General features: G+C 36.5%; 1 long non-coding RNA gene across 1 annotated transcript; it reads right to left on the bottom strand.

Moving 5' to 3' along the window:
• Positions 1 to 6178: 6178 nt before the first annotated feature.
• LOC309629832 lies at positions 6179 to 8567 on the bottom strand. Its single transcript, XR_014245253.1, has 2 exons — positions 7071 to 8567; positions 6179 to 6726 (listed from the first exon to the last, which is right to left on the bottom strand). It is a non-coding gene; the product is annotated as an uncharacterized lncRNA (long non-coding RNA).
• Between the last annotated feature and the right edge of the window lie 9650 nt (positions 8568 to 18217).

The raw sequence follows: 18217 nt of genomic DNA, 5'->3' as shown, positions 1-18217 counted from the left end.
TCTGAGGCTGTGTGGCTGACAGGATCTTGGTGCTCCAGCTAGGTGTCAGGCCTGAGCCTCTGAGGTGGGAGAGCCAAGTTCAGGACATTGGTCCACCAGAAACCTCCCAGCTCCACGTAATATCAAACGGCTAAGCCTCTCCCAGAAATCTCCATCTCAACACTAAGACCCAGCTCCACTCAATGACCAGCAAGCTACAGTGCTGGACACCCTATGCCAAACAACTAGCAAGACAGGAACACAACCCCACCCATTAGCAGAGAGGCTGCCTAAAATCATGATGAGGTCACAGACACCCCAAAACAAACCACCAGACGTGGTCCTGCCCACCAGAAAGACAAGATCAAGCCTCATCCACCAGAACACAGGCACCAGTCCCCTCCACCTGCAACCCTATACAACCCACTGAACCAACCTTAGCCACTGGGGGCAGACACCAAAAACAATGGGAACTGCGAACCTATAGCCTTCAAAAAGGAGACCCCCAAACACAGTAAGTTAAGGAAAATGAGAAGACAGATAAATACGCAGCAGATGAAGGAGCAAGGTAAAAACCCACGAGACCAAACAAATGAAGAGGAAATAGGCAGTCTACCTGAAAAAGAATTCAGAGTAATGATGGTAAAGATGATCCAAAATCTTGGAAATAGAATGGAGAAAATACAAGAAACATTCAACAAGGACGTAGAAGAAATAAAGAGCAAACAAACAATGATGAACAACACAATAAATGAAATTAAAAATTCTCTAGAAGGAATCAATAGCAGAAGAACCAATAAGTGACCTGGAAGATAAAATAGTGGAAATAACTACCACAGAGCAGAATAAAGGAAAAAGAATGAAAAGAATTGAAGACAGTCTTAGAGACCTCTGGGACAATATTAAATGCACCAACATTTGAATTATAGAGATCCCAGAAGAAGAAGAGGGAAAAAAAAGGGACAGAAAATAATTGAAGAGATTATAGTTGAAAACTTTCCCAGTATGGGAAAGGAAATAGTCAATCAAGTCCAGGAAGCAGAGAAAATCCCATACAGGATAAATCCAAGGAAAACACGCCAAGACACATATTAATTAAACTATCAAAAATTAATTACAAAGAAAGAATATTAAAAGCAGCAAGGGAAAAGCAACAATTAACATACAAGGGAATTCCCATAAGGTTAACAGCTGATCTTTCAGCAGAAACTCTGCAAGCCAGAAGGGACATATTTAAAGTGATGAAAGGGAAAAACCTACAACCAAGATTACTCTACCCAGCAAGGATCTCATTCAGATTCAATGGAGAAATTAAAACCCGTACAGACAAGCAAAATTTAAGTGAATTCAGCACCACCAAACCAGCTTTACAACAAATGCCAAAGGAACTTCTCTAGGCAGGAAACACAACAGAAGGAAAAGACCTACAAAAACAAACCCAAAACAATTAAGAAAATGGTAATAGGAACATACGTATCTATAACTACCTTAAATGTAAATGGATTAAATGCTCCAACCAAAAGACATAGACTGGCTGAATGGATACAAAAACAAGACCTGTATACATGCTGTCTACAAGAGACCAACTTCAGACCTAGGGACACATACAGACTGACAGTGAGGGTATGGAAAAAGATATTCCATGCAAATGGAAATTAAAAGAAAGCTGGAGTAGCAATTCTCATATCAGACAAAATAGACTTTAAAATAAAGACTATTACAAGAGACAAAGAAGGACACTACATAATGATCAAGGGATCAATCCAAGAAGAAGACATAAGAATTGTAAATATTTATGCACCCAACATAGGAGCACCTCAATACATAAGACAAATGCTAACAGCCATAAGGGAAAATTGACAGTGACACAATAATAGTAGCTGACTTTAACAACCCACTTTCACCAATGGACAGATCATCCAAAATGAAAATAAATAAGGAAACACAAGCTCTAAATGATACATTAAACAAGACGGACTTAATTGATATTTATAGGACATTCCATCCAAAAACAACAGAATACACATTTTTCTCAAGTGCTCATGGAACATTCTCCAGGATAGATCATATCTTGGGTCACAAATCAAACCTTGGTAAATTTAAGAAAACAAATTGTATCAAGTATCTTTTCCAACCACAACGCTATGAGACTAGATATCAATTACAGGAAAAAATCTGTAAAAAATACAAACACATGGAGGCTACACAATACACTACCAAATAACCAAGCGATCACTGAAGAAATCAAAGAGGAAATCAAAAAATATCTAGAAAAATATGACAATGAAAACATGATGACCCAAAACCTATGGGATGCAGCAAAAGAAGTTCTAAGAGGGAAGTTTATAGCAATACAATCCTACCTGAAGAAACAAGAAACATCTCAAATAAACAACCTAACCTGACACTTAAAGCAATGAGAGAATGAAGAACAAAAAAACCCCAAAGTTAGCAGAAGGAAAGAAATCATAAGTATCAGATCAGAAATAAATGAAAAAGAAATGAAGGAAATGATAGCAAAGATCAATAAAACTAAAAGCTTTGAGAAGTTCTTTGAGAAGATAAACAAAATTGATAAACCATTAGCCAAACTCATCAAGAAAAAAAGGGAGAAGACTCAAATCAATAGAATTAGAAATGAAAAAGGAGAAGTAACAACTGACACTGCAGAAATACAAAGGATCATGAGAGATTACTACAAGCAGGTATATGCCAATAAAATGGACAACCTGGAACAAATGGACAAATCCTTAGAAAAGCACAACCTTTCAAGACTGAACCAGGAAGAAACAGAAAATATAAACAGACTAATCATAAGTACTGAAATTGAGACTGTGATTAAACATCTTCCAACAAACAAAAGCCCAGGACCAGATGGCTTCACAGGCGAATTCTATCAAACATTTAGAGAAGAGCTAACACCTATCCTTGTCAAACTCTTCCAAAATATAGCAGAGGGAGGAACACTCCCAAAGTCATTCTATGAGGCCACCATCACCCTGATACCAAAACCAGACAAAGACGTCACAAAGAAAGAAAACTACAGGCCAGTATCATTGATGAACATAGATGCAAAAATCCTCAACAAAATACCAGCACACAGTATCCAACAGCACATTGAAAGGATCATACACCATGATCAAGTGGGGTTTATCCCAGGAACGCAAGGATTCTTCAATATACACCATCAGTGTGATACACCATATTAACAAATTGAAGGATAAAACCATATGATCATCTCAGTAGATGCAGAAAAAGCTTTCAACAAAATTCAACACCCATTTATGATAATAATCCTCCAGAAAGTAGGCATAGAGGGAACTTACCTCAACATAATAAAGGCCATATATGACACACCCACAGCCGACATGGTTCTCAATGGTGAAAAACTGAAACCATTTCCACTAAGATCAGGAACAAGACAAGTTTGCCCACTCTCACCACTATTATTCAACATAGTTTTGGAAGCTTCAGCCACATCAGTACAAGAAGAAAAAGAAATAAAAGGAATCCAAATTGGAAAAGAAGAAGTAAAACTGTCACTGTTTGCAGATGACATGATACTGTACATAGAGAATCCTAAAGATGCCACCAGAAAACTACTAGAGCTAATCAATGAATTTGGTAAAGTAGCAGGATACAAAATTAATGCACAAAAATCTCTTGTGTTCCTATACACTAATGATGAAAAATCTGAAAGAGAAATTAAGGAAACACTCCCATTTACCATTGCAACAAAAAGAATAAAATATCTAGGAATAAACCTACCTAAGGAGACAAAAGACCTGTATGCAGAACACTATAAGACACTGATGAAAGAAATTAAGGAGGATACAAACAGATGGAGAGATATACCATGTTCTTGGATTGGAAGAATGAACATTGTGAAAAAGACTATGCTACCCAAAGCAATCTACAGATTCAATGCAATCCCTATCAAATTACCAATGGCATTTTTCACAGAACTAGAACAAAAAATTGCACAATTTGTTTGGAAACACAAAAGACCCCGAATAGCCAAAGCAATGTTGAGAAAGAAAAACGGAGCTGGAGCAACCAGGCTCCCTGACATCAGACTATACTACAAAGCTACAGTAATCAAGACAGTATGGTACTGGCACAAAAACAGAAATATAGATCAATGGAACAGGATAGAAAGCCCAGAGATAAACCCACACACATATGATCACCTTATCTTTGATAAAGGGGGTAAGAGTATACAATGGAGAAAAGACTGCCTCTTCAATAAGTGGTGCTGGGAAATCTGGACAGCTACATGTAAAAGAATGAAATTAGGACACTCCCTAACACCATACACAAAAATAAAGTCAAAACGGATTAAAGACCTAACTGTAAGACCAGACACTATAAAACTCTTAGAGGAAAACATAGGCAGAACACTCTATGACATAAATCACAGCAAGATCCTTTTTGACCCACCTCCTAGAGAAATGGAAATAAAAACAAAGATAAACAAATGAGACCTAATGAAACTTAAAAGCTTTTGCACAGCAAAGGAAATCATAAACAAGATGAAAAGACAATCCTCAGAATGGAAGAAAATATTTGCAAATGAAGCAACTGACAAAGGGTTAATCTCCAAAATATACAAGCAGCTCATGCAGCTCAATATCAAAAAAACAAACAACCCAATCCAAAAATGGGCAGAAGACCTAAATAAACATTTCTCCAAAGAAGATATACAGATTGCCAACAAACACAGGAAAGGATGCTCAACATCATTAATCATTAGAGAAATGCAAATCAAAACTACAATGAGGTATCACCTCACACTGGTCAGAATGGTCATCATCAAAAAATCTACGAACGAGAAATGCTGGAGAGGATGTGGAGAAAGGGGAACACTTTTGCAGTGTTGGTGGGAATGTAAATTGATACAGCCACTATGGAGAACAGTATGGAGGTTCCTTAAAAAACTAAAAATAGAACTACTATATGACCCAGCAATCCCACTACTGGGCATATACCCTGAGAAAACCATTATTCAAAAAGTTTCATCTACCACAATGTTCATTGCAGCTCTATTTACAATAGCCAGGACATGGAAGCAACCTAAGTGTCCATCGACAGAGGAATGGATAAAGAAGATGTTGCACATATATACAATGGAATATTACTCAGCCATAAAAGGAAACAAAATTGAGTTATTTTTAGTGATGTGGATGGACCTAGAGACTGTCATACAGAGTGAAATAAGTCAGAAGGAGAAAAACATACCATATGCTAACACATATATATGGAATCTAAAAAATAAAAAAAAAAGTTCTGAAGAGCCTAGTGGCAGAATAGGAATAAAGACGCAGATGTAGAGAATGGACTTGAGGACACAGGGAGGGGGAAGGGTAAGCTGGGACGAAGTGAGAGATGGCATGAACATATATACACTACCAAATGTAAATTAGATAGCTAGTGGGAAGCAGCCGCATAGCACAGGGAGATCAGCTCGGTGCTTTGTGACCACCTAGAGGGGTGGGATAGGGAGGGTGGGAGGGAGACACAAGAGGGAGGAGATATGGGGATATATGTATATGTATAGCTGATTCACTTTGTTATAAAGCAGAAACTAACACACCATTGTAAAGCAATTATACTCCAATAAAGATGTTAAAAAAAGAGAGAAATATGTCAGTGAGTATAATGATATTCAGAGAATAACTTTATAACTATACTTGCAAAGCCAGACTCTGTAGGATAATTGTAGATGAAATGAGATATTAAATATGCTGTTATGAATAGCTGATTTGATTTAGAAGGATGACTGCTATTTCCTGGCAGTGGTGTCAAATGACTGGGTTTATTTTCTCAAAGTCCTTAGTAACACATGCTTGAAAAAGCTTAGCCCTTTTGCTTGGAATGTAAATGTCAAACTGTCAAAATCATAAAAATATCTCAAACAATTTCTGGAAAAAGCTTAGTAGAAAAGAGAAATGCATAAACATTATAAAAGGGATCAAATATAAATGCCAACAAAGAAAATAGGTGAAATAGATCAGTATTCAGCTATAATTGATGCCCCCCCCCAAATCTTAATTTCATTTGGAGTTCAATCTATGTAATTTCTTCTTTTTCAAATTCCATTTAGAATAATATCCTGTTGATAATCTGTAGCTTTTCATGCAGTGTGCCTAGGTGATGAGACATCTTTTCTGAAGCACTCTTTGCTCTCTTATTTAGCATCTTTACAAAACAATAACAAATATCTTTATTTCATGCTGAGTGAAACATTTCAGCACGTTTATAAGGCAACGTTACTTAGAATCATCTTCCAGGCCATTTTCCTTCTTCCTCTAATTTCTTGTAGCTGAAAGCCACGGTATGCAAATTCACTTTTACATTCTTGCGTGTTTTTTTCATGGGGTCCCTCCCTCCTTTCTTTAGTATTAATTTTAGCAAGTGAGACCATCTATCTTAGGTCTTCCTTAACATAGCTGCAGTTCAATAGTTTTACTTAGCATTCTCTTCCCTGATTTTCTTTTCTGTTGCTAATCTCAGACTCCCAGCCTCCAAATCTGTGAGAAAATGAAATTTTGTTGTTTAAGCCATGCAGTTTATGGTATTCCATGACAGCCAGACTAGACTAATACAAGTGGGCTTATCCTCATTAATAACACTAGGTTTTACTCAAAATGCATGCTTTTACATTTACCACAGTTGGTTTGCATAGTTCATTGGATGGCTGGAAACAGTGTTTGGACTTTCTAGACATATTATTTCTTTTTTTTATAGCTACTTTATTTTATTTTATTTTTTTTATTTTTGGCTGTGTTGGGTCTTCGGTTCATGCGAGGGCTTTCTCTAGTTGAGGCAAGCGGGGGCCACTCTTCATCGCGGTGCAGGGACCGCTCTTCATCGCGGTGCGCGGGCCTTTCACTATCGCGGCCCCTCCCGTCGTGGGGCACAGGCTCCAGACGCGCAGGCTCAGTAGTTGTGGCTCACGGGCCCAGCTGCTCCGTGGCATGTGGGATCTTCCCAGACCAGGGCTCGAACCCGTGTCCCCTGCATTAGCAGGCAGACTCTCAACCACTGCGCCACCAGGGAAGCCCAAGACATATTATTTCTTAATTTGAAACCCAGGAGTATCCCATTTTAGCCAACATGAGTATGCCAATTTAGAACCTTCTCAGAATAGAAAATTGTCTCCCATGTTAACCTGCCAGTTAACAGCAAGAGCACCAAGACCAGGGAAAAGAGAAATGGAGCTTACTTCCTACCAGTGCTCCCTGTGGAAGAAGGGGGCTGGAAGGATTGAGGGAGCCCACAGCTTTCCCCTGAATCTGTCCTCCCAAAACACAGGGTCTTCATTTACCTCTAAAGCTCAGTCTTTTAATTCAGAGGTTTCAGGAATTTTGAATTTCACAAACCAGCAAAATTATTTGAAATATTGGAAAAGGAAGTTCCAGGTTTGGAGAACAATGGTGGCTGTCTGATTCTTAATATCCCACACATTTTCCTATTTGAAATGACAAATTCAGTAAGAGTAAATGAAACCTTAGCTGACTTATGCCTTCAGTATTACTAGGAGACAGCAAACACTGCGACCTTCAAATCACCTGTGAGTCGAGAAGAAAAATCCAAGAGTTCTTACTTCTCTCCTGCTGCTGGCAAGCCTGTGAGCAAGGAGAGAAAGTAAGGGGAAGTTTAAGAGAGCCTCTGAAAAGGAGCAGAAAGGAAAAGAGGACTTAGAAAAAGCAAAGGTAAAATCATCTCTAGAAAGAGAAAGTGCAACATTAAAGGCCAGAATTCTGAAAAGAGGTGGGTACTTGATAGAAAGTTTGCAGCATGAGTTGCAGGGAAGAGGCAGGACTGGATGTGACAGCTTTGATGAAGCACCACGTCCAGAGAAGAATGAGGCAGTAGAAGGAAAGAAGAAAATAAGAAGGGGAAATGAAGTATCTGGTGGTAATAGAAAAGAAACAAGGCACACTGGGCTTTCTCTTTCCCCAACAGCAACACAATTCATTTTCACTGCTGAAAATCCCCCTACCTTGAAAAAATAATGAAAAAAAAGAAGCAGCTAAAGAAAACTGAGGCAGTATACCCCAAGTAAATAAAATATACTCAAATAAGCATGTGATATATAAAAAAGTAGACTAAATCAGAAATACAAGTACTAAGGACTCAAATGCACGAAAAAAGGGAGAAATGAGAGTTGGTTGAATGTGGGAAAGAAATAGAAAAAAATTACACCAGAAATAAAGGTTAACGTAATTCAAAAAGAGTCATGTATCACAAGGTTCATTGCAGCTCTATTTACAATAGCCAGGACATGGAAGCAACCTAGGTGTCCATCAACAGATGAATGGATAAAGAAGATGTGGCACATATATACAATGGAATATTACTCAGCCATAAATAGAAATGAAATGGAGGTATTCGTAGTGAGGTGGATGGAGTTAGTCTGTCATACAGAGTGAAGTAAGTCAAAAAGAGAAAAACAAATACTGTAGGCTAACACATATATATGGGATCTAAGAAAAAATGGTTCTGAAGAACCTAGGGGCAGGACAGGAATAAAGATGCAGACGTAGAGAATGGACTTGAGGACACAGGGAGGGCGAAGGGCAAGCTGGGACGAAGTGAGAGAGTGGCATGGATATATGCACACTACCAAATGTAAAATAGCTAGCTAGTGGGAATCAGCCGCATAGCACAGGGAGATCAGCTTGGTGCTTTGTGACCACCTAGAGGGGGTGGGATAGGGAGGGTGGGAGGGAGACGCAAGAGGGAGGAGATATGGGGATATATGTATATGTATAGCTGATTCACTTTGTTATAAAGCAGAAACTAACACACCATTGTAAAGCAATTATACTCCAATAAAAAAAAAGAAATAAAGGTTAAATTACAAGGTGCCTGAGAGAGTAGATACGGATAAAAATTTAATAAAGGATCTTGAAGAAAAGCAGGAAAATAATTAAATAAAGCAAGAAGTAAAAAAAGGTCACAAAGACCAAGGCCTGGAGCTCACCATCTGGAACCATTTCTGAGCAGTTCCAGGGTGACTCAGCTTGCCCTTAATCCACAGTTGCACTAGAGGGCGGTGATACGGTGGCCAAGACAGAGGTGGGTTTAATAAAAAAGAATGGAACTTCAAAAAAAAAAAGGTCACAAAGAAAGTGGAAGACAAAGCACCGAGCTGATCTCTCTACGTTTGTGTCTTTATTCCTGTCTTGCCCCTAGGTTCATCAGAACCATTTTTTCTTTTTCTTTCTTTTTTTTTAGATTCCATATATGTGTGTTAGCCTACAGTATTTGTCTTTCCCTTTCTGACTTACTTCACTCTGTATGACAGACTCTAGGTCCATCCACCTCACTACACATATTTTCATTTCTTTTTACGGCTGAGTAATATTCCATTGTATATATGTGCCACATCTTCTTTATCCATTCATCTGCCGATGGACATTTAGGTTGCTTCCATGTCCTGGCTATTGTAAATAGTGCTGCAATGAACATTGTGGTACATGACTTTTTTGAATTATTGTTTTCTCAGGGTATATGCCCAGTAGTGGGATTTCTGGATGAGGGGTGGGATAGGGAGGGTGGGAGGGAGATGCAAGAGGGAGGAGATATGGGGATATATGTATACATATAGCTGATTCACTTTGTTATACAGCAGAAACTAACACAACATTGTAAAGCAATTATACTCCAATAAAGATGTTGGAGTATAAAAGAAAAAAAGAAAGTGGAAGACAGGTAAGGAGAGTTCAACATGTTAACTGATGTCCCAGAAAGACAAAACAATGGAATAGAATTCATATTTAAAACTGTAATCCAGGAACACTTTACAGAAATAAAGGAAGACCTCAATCTGCACATAGAAAGGGCATATTAGTTATCAAGAAAATTGACCTGGAATGACCAACTCTGATACATATCTTAATAAAACTACTAGACTCTGAAAATAAGGAAAAAATCCTAGGGTTTCCAGGCAAAAAAGACAAAATAATGTAAAGGCAAGAGAATCAGATCAACACCAGACATCTCAGAAACAACATACAAAGCAAGGTAATAGCGAAGCTACAATTTTCAAGAAATTTAAGGAAAGAATATGTGAACTAAGGATATTATATACAACCAAGATATTCTTTAAGTATCAAGACTACAGGAAAATAATGTTGAACCTCCAAGAACTCAGAGAATACTATATAAATGTATAGCATAAAAGCTACTAGAGGATGAGCTTCATCCAACCAGTAGACAACTGAGAAAACTTAGGCAAAGGGACAACTCGTGAGCATTCATATACTTAACTGTAGCGTTCATTTAGACTGAAACAATGGTGGAAACAAAGGTAGAAGAAAACCATGCAAATATTCTGTGTTCTGATAAAGTAGAAAAATGTAATTAGAAATAAGAGAAGGGAGAGAAAAAGGGAAATGAAGAAAAAGAACACTGACTCTCATTTAGGTAATAGGTGAGCGTTAAAGGATATGATTTAAAACTGACATACCAGATGATGAAAATTTAAGTAAGAAAAAAAGGGGTTAAAAATTCTGGAATATATTAATACAAAGCCACCACTAGGATAAAAATATAAACCTTCCTAAATACAAAAGGAATTATTTTAAAAAGCAAAGAGGGTACAACCAAGTAGAAAAGAATACACAGTAATTATAACATAATACATGCAGAAATTATAACAGAATTAGCCCAAACATAATAGTCATATCAATAAATTGAATGGGTTTAACTCAAGGTCAAAAGACAAATTTCAAAAGGCACTAAACAAGAGGGGAAAAAAGGACACTTTATAATGTTGAAATCCACATTCACATTTAGGATGTAACAGGTATGAATATCTACACAACAAATAACACAGCAACCACCTATGTAAAACAAATGCTACAAGAGATGCAGGGAGAAACAGAGAAACACACTGCTAATAGATACTTTAACACACAGTACGAGACAGGTCAAGTAAGCCAAATAAAAAATATGTAAGAACTAAACAACAGGAAGTAATTTTGGGGGGATATATATTGCATACTACATACTAATAATAGAGAAAATACAATCTTCTCAAGTATACATGAAACATTTGCAGGGATATACAAAGTATATACAAAGCAGATATACTATCTGCCTATAGTATCAGCAGATACTATAAAGTTATTGCAAACAGTACTTGCTGATCACAATGCAATAATACTAGAAGTTAAAAATGCAACCAAAGATGATCCTCTACTTGGAAATTAAAGATATTCTAATAAACTTAACTCTTGGGCAAAACAGGATGTATAAACAAAAATTACAGAATTTCTAAAAAATAATGATAATAAATACAACTGTGGGATACATTCTAAGCAGTGATCAGACAAAATTTCATGGCACTAAATAACCTGTATCTATAAAAAGACAAAGATTAATTACATTCCCAACTGAAAGAACTAGAAGAACAACAACAAAGTAAAACAAAAGCCCAAGGAAGAAAATAATAAATATAAGAGCAGAAATTAAAATTAAAGAAGTAGAGAAGGAAAAACTATACACAAAATTAATGAATAAAATCCTGGAAAAACAGGAACAACATAGACAAAGGATTAGCCAGTTTAATAAAAAAAGGGAGGGGGAGAGAGTACAAATATACAGAATAACAAATAATAAAAAAGAAATAGCTATTGATACAGAGAAAAATGTTTAAAAAACATAAAAGATTATTTTACTCACTTCAATAGAAATACAAATCTGAAAATCTAGAGGAAATGTATACTTTCTTAGAAAAATGTAATTTAACAAACTGACTCCTGTAGAAAGCTTAAAAAATTTTGCACAGGAGAAATAGTTATCAAACACTTACTCCACAAAGAAGCATCAAGCCCAGATGGTTTCATGGAGGAATTGATAAATTTGTCTACATAAAAATGTTTTAATTTTGCATGATAAAAAATAACCAAATTCAAAATCACAAAAAGATACAAAAATGGTCCTTAAACATGAATGTTTAACTTCACTCACAGTAGGAGAAATGCAAATTGAAGATACAATGAGATACCATTTCTCACCCATCTTCTGGCAAAATTTCAAAAGCTTGACAATATTAAGTGAAGCCTTAATATTGAGAAGGCTTCAAATATGGGAAGGGAAGAAGGGAAACAAATAGTCTCATACATTCCTGGCGGAGTGTGAATTGTCTCAACCTTTATGGAAAAGAATTTGTCAATATCTAATAAAACTGCATATGCATATGCTGTTTGACTAGTAGCAACCCCACTTCTAGAAATCTACTCTGAAGGTATACTTCAAACAAACCAGAAATATATATGTAGGAACATTCATTGTAGCATTGCTTGTAATTTGCAAAATGCTGAAAACTATCTGAATGCCCAAGCATGGTAGATTGATCAGATAAATAAATTATGGTACCTACACACCATGGAACACTAGGCTGCTACAAAAAAAAAAAAAAAAAGAGAGAGAGAGAGGTCGCTATGGACTTACATGGAGTGATTTCTGGAGATGTTAAAGACAGTAAGTATGTGAAACAGCTAATAAACACATGAAAAGATGCTCAACGTCATTCGTCACTAGGGAAATGCAAATTTCCCTATGAGATACCATTTGGTATCTACAAGAATGCCTATAACAAAAAATAGTCAATAACAAATGATGGTGAAGATGTAGAGAAATGGGAACCCTCCTAAATTCTGCTGGGAACGTAAAATGGTATAGCCACGTGGAAAACAGTATGATACTTTCTTAAAAGTTTAAATACAAATTTATCATACAACCCAACATTTCCACTCTTAGGTATCTACCCAAAAGAAATGAAAACCCATGTCCAAAAAAGACTTGCAGGTGAATGTTCATGCAGCATTATGCATCATAGCCAAGAAGGAAGCAACTCAAATGTCCATCAACTATTTAAAGCATAGATAAATAAAATATAGGAGATTCATATAATGGAATACTATTCGGTAATAAGAATACTGACAGAAATGCTGATCTATGCAATAACTTGGATGGACCTCAAAAACGTTATGCTAAGTAAAAGAAGCCAGGCTAAAAAGACAACATTGTATGATTTTATTTATATGAAACAACCAGAAAATAAAAGTCCATAGAGACAAAGTGGCTAGTGGTTGCCTGGAACTGGGGAGGAGACAGGGCGGCACGGGAACAAGGGTAAACCAGTAACCAGGCATGAGGGATTTTATCCGAATGATCGAAGGATTCCAAAACTGGGTTGTGGTCAGGTTGCATGACTCTTAAAATGGGTGAATTTTGTGGCAGTAAATCATACCTCAATAGTTTTTCTGGTTGTTTGTTTTCTAAGGCATATTTATAAACCATGCATCAATAAAGTTGTATTCTAAAAACGCATGTATAGAAACAGACTCACAGACTTAGAGAATGAACTTACGGTGTCCAGGGGGAAGGGGTGGGAGGGAGGGATAGGGAGTTTGGGATTGACATGTACACACTGCTAGATTTAAAATGGATAACCATGGTGGGAATGTAAATTGACCCAGCCACTATGGAGAACAGTATGGAGGTTCCTTAAAAAACTAAAAAATGAACTACCATACGACCCAGCAATCCCACTACTGGGCATATACCTAGAGAAAACTATAATTCAAAAAGAGTCATGTACCACAATGTTCATTGCAGCTCTATTTACAATAGCCAGGACATGGAAGCAACCTAAGTGTCCATCGACAGATGAATGGATAAAGAAGATGTGGCACATATACACAATGGAATATTACTCAGCCATAAAAGGAAACGAAATTGAGTTATCTGTAGTGATGTGGATGGACCTAGAGTCTGTCATACAGAGTGAAGTAAGTCAGAAGGAGAAAAACAAATACCGTATTCTAACACATATATACGGAATCTAAAAAAAAGAAAAAAAAAAAAGGTCAAGAAGAACCTAGGGGCAAGACAGGGATAAAGACGCAGACCTACTAGAGAATGGACTTGAGGATATGGGGAGGGGGAAGGGTAAGCTGGGACAAAGTGAGAGTGGCATGGACATATATACACTACCAAATGTAAAATAGATAGCTAGTGGGAAGCAGCCGCATAGCACAGGGAGATCAGCTCTGTGCTTTGTGACCACCTAGAGGGGTGGGATAGGGAGGGTGGGAGCAGATGCAAGAGGGAAGAGATATGGGGATATATGTATATGTATAACTGATTCACTTTGTTATAAAGCAGAAACTAACACACCATTGTAAAGCAATTATACTCCAATAAAGATGTTAAAAAAATAAAATAAAATGGATAATGAACAAGGACCTACTGTACAGCACAGGGAACTCTATTCAATGTTATGTAACAACCTAATTGGGAAAAGAACTTGAAAAAGAATAGATACATGTATATGTGTAACTGAATCACTTTGCTGTACACCTGAAACTAACACAACACTATTAATCACCTATACTCCAATTTAAAATAGAAAGTTAAAAAAAAAAAAAAAGGCATGTATATAGAGGGACCAACCCTCCCAGTTTGTCCGACTCTCCCAGTTTTAGCACTAAAAATTGTGTCCCAAGAAACTTCACAGTCCTAGGCAAACTGGGAGGGTTGGTTTCCCTACATGAATGCTACCTTTTGTGTAAGAATGAAGGGGGGGATAAGAAAACACATCTATCATTACTTTTCTTCATCAAAAGAAACACAGAAAACACCAAAAAATAGTGGAGTTGGATACTTAGGTGGCATGGTGGGGAATGGGGCAGAAGCAGTAAGAGTGACGCTTCTCTAGTATACTTTTTGGTATAGTTCTGATGTTTAGAAGCATGTTAATGTTCTATGTATTTTCAAATGAATAAAATTAAATTTACAAGGATAGGAAGTGTGTGGGGATGGGCAGGGGGAAGGAACCTTAAACCTGGAAGAAAACGGAAACAAATGAACCCAATTTATTTCAAATAAATAACAATCACAGTGAAGGACAAAAAAGAATTAATCCAAGTAATTCATGAGCACAAAATGTAATTACATATTCTTAGTCTTGGGCAGGGTACAGACAGGGAAAGAACTGCAAACAGTCTTGTAGTCTTTTAAGTGTGTTTTTAATAGTGATAGGGCAAAAGAAATTCTATGACTCTTTCAGATGTATTGTAGGACTGAACAAGTGAATAAATTGATTTTTCAGGGAGCCAGGATTCTGAGGAAGAAGGGACATAGAAACACGGAATGGGGAAAGCAAGAAAGAACCCTATGAGGATGGACTGCAATTGGAGGTATTAGTGTGAACTCATGATTTCTGAAATCAAACATCATGTGCATATGACATGTAAAATGTATGTGTACATGCATATCCGTGTGTATATGTCTGTATGTGCACATTTCCTAGTTCTGTCTGAATAGGCCTAGAAGCAAGATGACACCCAGTAGCAATGACACGTAGTAGCAATGAGCCTACCCAGCAGCCAGCAGATCTATGTATCTGTTATCATTCCCCAGAGTTCCTTGGAGAAACAGCTGAATCCAGATCCTGGGACATATTTAAGATAATGTGCTTCAAAAAAAAAAAACAAAAAAACAAAAAGGTAGTGGAAGCCACAAGGACATAGAAACAAGATTGAAATTGAAGGTACTCCTAACTGGTCAAATCTCAGACCATTTTAAGTACCAAAGTAAGTAATGAATTATAAGCCATTGAAAAAAATAGAAAACCAGGAGTCCAAAACAACAGTAACTATAAAAATTCATGGGGACAGATATGGACTAATGAATGGAAGGATGGGAGAGAAAGGAGGGTTCAGGCTTACAGAGAACGCTGTGTCAACTGGTACATAAGAAGAAATGCTGGAGTTGGAAAATCACCATTTTGTAACTGTCAAAGTAAAGATTGAATAAACAAGAATCATCAATGGATGCTAAATATTGGGGGGGAAATGTTGGTGTTAAGCAGGGACTTAAAAAGAGCCTTCCACAGATTGCTTATCAGGTGTAAGGTAAAAAATAGTAACTATACATTGGAGAAACTGAACAACACCTTGACCAGCTGACCAAAATTAACAGTGGGGAGCAGATGGGACACTGTGTAGTTATCCTGGCCAAGAATGCATAGCCTGAATCTAATCATGAGGAAACCCAAAATGAGGAACATTCTATTATTAAAGGGAGGATAGGGGAGGGGACAGAAGACTGTATTTTTCAAAAATAGCTCAACACCATAAAAGACAAAGGCAGCCATGGAAATGACCCAGGGTAAAGGAGATTAAGGAAAGGTAAGCAAATCAACAAATGAGAAAATAAAAATGGTAAAATCTTAACAATAGGTCAATCTGGATAAAAGATGTGTTGATGTTCTTTGCACTATTCTTACTCTTGCCAATTTCTGGTAAATTTGAAATCCCTTGAAATTATTTCCATATAAAAAGTTAAAAAAACAATTAGGAAGGCCTGACATTGGGTTTACTAACCTCATGTTTTGCCAAACAAGGTTATTACAATGCAATCATGAAAAAACCCCATACTACCACCATCTACAATTATATCACTGTTTAAAAAAAGTATGAGGAGAGGGCATATTAAACATCCCAAGCATAGCAATGATCTTAAATAAAAGAATGGTCCTTTAAAATGAATAAATTTAGATTTATGAAAAAGACTTATCACATTATCCTAATTTTTCTCATTTCCCCGTGGACCAGGGACAGCTAAGTCACCTTGGTGTTAGGGAATTAGTCATTCTAAATGGTGCATTTTTGACAATGGATGAAGTACAGTTCAGTGGAAAGAGCATGGAGTCTGGAAACAAATGTTGAATTCAAATCCTGGCTCCAGCAATTACCAGCTTTGTAACCTAAGCTCTCTCAGCCAGTTTCCTCAATTGTAAGGCAGATGGCTAAATCACAGAGTGTTAAGAGAATTAAATTAATGTATCTAGAATGATGCTTGACACAGAGGTGCTCAACAAATGTCTCCTCTCTTCCTTTGCTCGGTAGCCACCTTTCTGTTCTCTGGAGTTGTATATGACTGGGGCCACACTGGTCCTTTCCTCCTTGACCCAAGAACACAAACCCACTAGGATCATGTAAGAAACTGAATTATCCTGAGAATAAACCTCCTTTTTGGAGGTAAATTTCATGAAAATAGAAGCCAGACATATTGCATAGTAGAATAAAAAGACAGAAGACTTATAAAAACACATGAGTTGGGGCACGGCTGGTAACTGATGAGTTCTCTTAAGGAGGTAAAGACAAGAGGAAGAAAGACAGTACTTGTTTATCTTAGAAAGGTCTGCTGCTCAAAAAAAAGAAAAACAGTATATTTTTTCTTCATATATTCACAAGTCTATTTTGCAAATAACCATCCTTCTACTTCCAAGAGCGAAAAATAGCTTATACCAAAAACAAACAGTATTAAAATAGCCAGTTCTTTGTGTTTTACTAGCTATGTATCTCTGAAGAAAAAAAATCAATTCAGTAAAATGTCCATAAATTATGAGATTTCATCCAATTGTCTATTTTTTTTTGCTCCCCTCCACATATTTCCTGTTTACATCTAACAGGACGATTTCCTTTTATGTTGCTAATGACAGTAATTCTTTAAAAGTCTGTTTTTTAAAATGGGAGAAAGAATTTTAAAAAATAACTAAATTGCATCATAGCAAAAAAATTTATATTGCCAACATAAATTTAGTTTAACATTTAAAATCTTTATAAAAGATAAATTCTGATTTTTTCCTTTATTTTATCATAATTGAAAAATGAAATCACTTAACATGAATACTTGATACATGATTTCCTTAAAACTTCTCTACGGTAAAACAAAACTGTACATATTTAAAGAGTGTATATAATATTATTAACACTCATGACAATTTCAAACCAACTAGCACTGGTACAGCTTCAACTTACTATTAGTTGTGGCTATTTACGGAAAAAAGGCGCAAAGCTTATTAGGGCCCAGCATACCAGAAAGACTTAATCTTAAATTGTAGAGTTCAAAAGTGGCAGTACAGTGTGAAGACACTATAAACTGCCATCTCCTTCTCATAAGTCTCTTTAAAACAAAGGTTGGAAAAATACTCAGTACCTCAAATATAATAATTAACGAAAATATTTTCATTAACTACGTTTTGCCCAGAGTGATTAAGGACAAAAAAAATAGGAATTCTTGTTGCTTTATTATCTGATAAACTGCTAATAAGCTCCCGTTAGAAGTTCTTTAGACATTACACCAAGTCGTCTTGGTCTTCTGATCATATATATATTCAAATATATATATGCATTTTTCAAGTAAAGAAATG

This window comes from Balaenoptera borealis (genome assembly GCF_965194805.1).
Source record: "Balaenoptera borealis genome assembly, chromosome: 5".
NCBI lineage: Eukaryota > Metazoa > Chordata > Mammalia > Artiodactyla > Balaenopteridae > Balaenoptera > Balaenoptera borealis.
This window is presented reverse-complemented; position numbering and strand designations above follow the sequence as displayed.